General features: G+C 53.0%; 1 protein-coding gene across 1 annotated transcript in view; it reads left to right on the top strand.

Moving 5' to 3' along the window:
- The window catches only part of LOC104522781 (dysferlin), a gene marked incomplete at both ends in the record, with an annotated part of 19,988 nt that overhangs the window by 9,225 nt on the left and 7,323 nt on the right, over positions 1-3,440 (top strand). The gene's annotated exons all lie outside the window — the stretch shown is intronic.

Genomic DNA, 3,440 nt, shown 5'->3' with positions numbered 1-3,440 from the left:
AGGAAGCACCCATGCAGAGCCCCCATAAGGGTTGTTTATAGAACCCCAGACTGGTTTGGGTTGGGAGGGACCTTCAAGCTCATCCAGTCCCAACCCTCCTGCCAGCAGCAGGGACACCTTCCACTAGACCAGGTTGCTCAAAGCCTCATCCAGTTTGGCTCTGCATGGGTGTTGTGTGTCCAACAGCTTGACCAGGAGACAGGGATGTTGCAGGGCTGGATGGTACAACCATCTCTTCATCTCCATGGGCAGCATCTGCTGTGGCTTTGCCTTTCTGAGCACTTCTCAAGCACTTGACCCTTTGTCCAAGGGAGGCTGGCAGGGGGCTGTGGTCTTTCTCTCCATGTTCTCTCCATGTCTCCTGTTTTTTGGGTTGGATTGTGCTTTATGGGGGCAAGAAGCTCCTCTGAGGAGCACCTCTGTGGTATGACCATGGTGTTTTATCCCAAGGACGTCTCAGTCCTTGGGAAGATGTTTCAGAGATGGACCTCACCATGGTCTTTGGACCATAGATTGCCTTCAGGTATGCCCATGAAGGTGATCTCCAAGTCCTGTCCCATTCCCATGCCTGACCACACGACTCCCCTGCTGCAGCTCCACCCCATCAGTTTGGAGAAGGGCAGCAGTAGCATCGTTGATGTGTTTTTAGCTCTGGCAAGTCCTTGCCAAGGGGAATCAAGAGCTGCTGTTCCTCTTGGAGCTTCGGGAGGTAGGTGGAGAGCAGATGAGCTGTGGGAACAGCACTGCAGTGGGCTGTGATGTTGTGTTGGTGGCAGCTGGTGGCTGTGGCAGTTGGACCTCTGTGACCACCAAGCTCACTTGATGGCTCTTGGTGCTTTCCTTCAGCAGAGAGGGAGAATTTGACCTTCTTGACTGTCCCTGAGGCCACCAAACTTGCTGGGAGCAGTTGTCCCTCATCCCTTCCACAAGAGCCACCAGACTGCAGGACCATGCACACTGTCCACCTAGGCTTGCCTCTGTTACCTAAGGTTGGGGAGATGGTGCTGAGCCCTTGGTCCTCCTTTCCACCCACCCTGCTCTTTGAAAAGCCCAAGGAGATATTGTGAAGGTGCAGCAGGCATTGGGGGTGCAACCTCTCTGGACCTTCCTGTGACCCCCATGTGGGACCAGACACCTCCTTCCCTTGGGCAAGGAGACCTTGAACAAGCTGACCCTGCTCTGCAGACCTCCTGGAGGACATGCTTAAAAAACCCACCCCACACACAGACTTACAACCTCCTGATTTCTTTGCTTTTGAGCTCACCAGGAGATGTGTTTGGTGTCCCACACACGCTGGCTCTGCTGGAAAGGTCAGAACTGTCTGACGGGCTGTCCATACCCCCCTTCTTCTGGGACAGGACTTGAGGGATGAACTTTGGGTTTTCCAGAGATGATGTTCCCTCCAAAACAAATTCAATGAACCAGGAGGGGAAAAAAATGTGGCTGTGGGATGTGCCAAGCCCATGGTTCCTCCTGGCTCCTTGCCCCGCTCCATGCTCAGCTCCCACAGGATGCAGCTCATCCATCACCACCGTGGGGGTGGTATTTATGGTGGAACAGCCCTGATGGCTTTTTTGGGGGGGTTTGACACCCCACCATGCACACTGTCCTTGGAGGGGACAAGCTGAGCTGGACCTGTCCATGGCTCCACCCATGATGCTGCCAAAACCTGGTCTCTGCGCTCAACCAGGACAGAGCTCCTCTCCATCAGGACTTTGGAGGGATGGGACAACCCCTCGCTGATCTCCAAAGCTTCCCCATCCTCCTTTGGATCTGGACCTCTTTGGTGAAAGGGTCCAAGTGGGATGAGGTCTCCCCACCTCCTGTTCCCAGTAGGAAAACAGCAACGTGCTGTGGGCATCACCTTGTCCACCTCTGTTTTCAAGACATATGCATGAAGAGTTGGAAGGCAACTGCTCTCTGGAGAAGACAAATGGACAAAACCAGGGAAAGATGAATCGTGGCAAAGTCAAGTACCCAAAACATTGACTTGCAGCTGGATTCAGGTGGCTCCTGCAGCTCCTTCATGCTGATGGGCAGCAGAGTTGACCTGAAGGGTGGGTTTTGTCCCTCTGCTCCTGGACCTGTCACCCATGGTGCAAGGATTGCTCCGTGCTGAAGCTCGGAATGAGCTGCCTGGGAATTGATCCCTCCATCAGAGCTGGGAACACAGCAAAATACTCAGGGGGTGGCCAGAGAGCTCCTGCTGCAGAAGAAGGTCCATGTTTTTGATCGTTCTTTTGGTCTTCTTCATACTTTGTCCAATTCTGTTGTGTCTTTCCCCAGCTGGAAGCACAATGTTCACATGAGGATGCACCATCCGTTTCTGTGCTGGCACAGTGATGTTCTCATCATCTCATCAAAAAACCCTTTTGCTTTTTCCTCATAATTTGTGGCCAGACTGGTAGCAGCCAGCAGAGGACCCATCACTGATGAACTCAACGCTCCCATCTTTTGCCACCTACCATATAACCAGCTCTTTGCCCAGGAGATGACCATCCTCTTAGTCCAAGGTGGCAGAGCTCCTGGGGAAGGACCATGCCATGAGCTTCTGGGGAGCCCAGGAAGGATGCACCAATACCCCAGCAAGTTCTTCAGGAGATGGTGTCACCCCTGCATGGTTCACCATTCCTCTGCAGATGACCACCTCAGGTCTGGGTTGTCCAATTCCCTGCTCTTCTCTTTCTTGGTTGTGGTTTCTGCTAGTTTGTTGGATTCAAGACCCAGACTTATTGATCTTGGGTTCCCCCAGGTTCTCCCAGCTCTCTTCAAGGTTGCCATCACATTGCTCCTTCCAGTCCCCTGACCCTGAGGCGAAGCTACAGATCCCACCCAACTGTCCAGCCCTTTTCTACCTGAATTGCAAATGATTTTGCTGCTCAATTAATTTCCCCCCAGTCCTCTCCTCCCAGCTGCTGAAGGATGGACCCTGATGATGAGCTCTACCCTGATGTCCTCCTGGCCTGGAGCAAAAATGCTGCTTCCAGCTCCATCTCCCCAGCACGTGTTCCTCGTGTCATTGATCCACCTGACCTGGGACAGTTCTTGGAGTTTCAGGTTTTTAATGAGCTGCTTCCATTTTTTTTTTTTAAATTAAACTATTTCATGGTATTTTTGGTCAGAAGAACCAGGAAGATGATCAGAGGGCTGGAGCACCTCTCTGCTGAAGAAAGGGTGAGAGAGCTGGGCTTGTTGAGCTTGGAGAAGAGAAGGCTCTGGGGAGACCTTCTAGTGGCCTCCCAGTACCTGAAGGGGCTCCAGGAAGGCTGGGGAGGGACTTTGGCCAAGGGCAGGGAGTGAGAGAACAAGGGGTGATGGCTTGAAAGTGGCAGAGGGGAGATGGAGCTGAGATGTGAGGAAGAAGTTTGTCACTGTGAGGGTGGTGAGCCAGTGTCCCAGGTTGGCCAGAGAAGCTGTGGCTGCTCCTCCCTGGAAGTGTT

The sequence above is a fragment of the Antrostomus carolinensis genome, unplaced genomic scaffold (genome assembly GCF_000700745.2).
Source record: "Antrostomus carolinensis isolate BGI_N321 unplaced genomic scaffold, ASM70074v2 scaffold29453, whole genome shotgun sequence".
NCBI classification, from domain to species: domain Eukaryota; kingdom Metazoa; phylum Chordata; class Aves; order Caprimulgiformes; family Caprimulgidae; genus Antrostomus; species Antrostomus carolinensis.
This window is presented reverse-complemented; position numbering and strand designations above follow the sequence as displayed.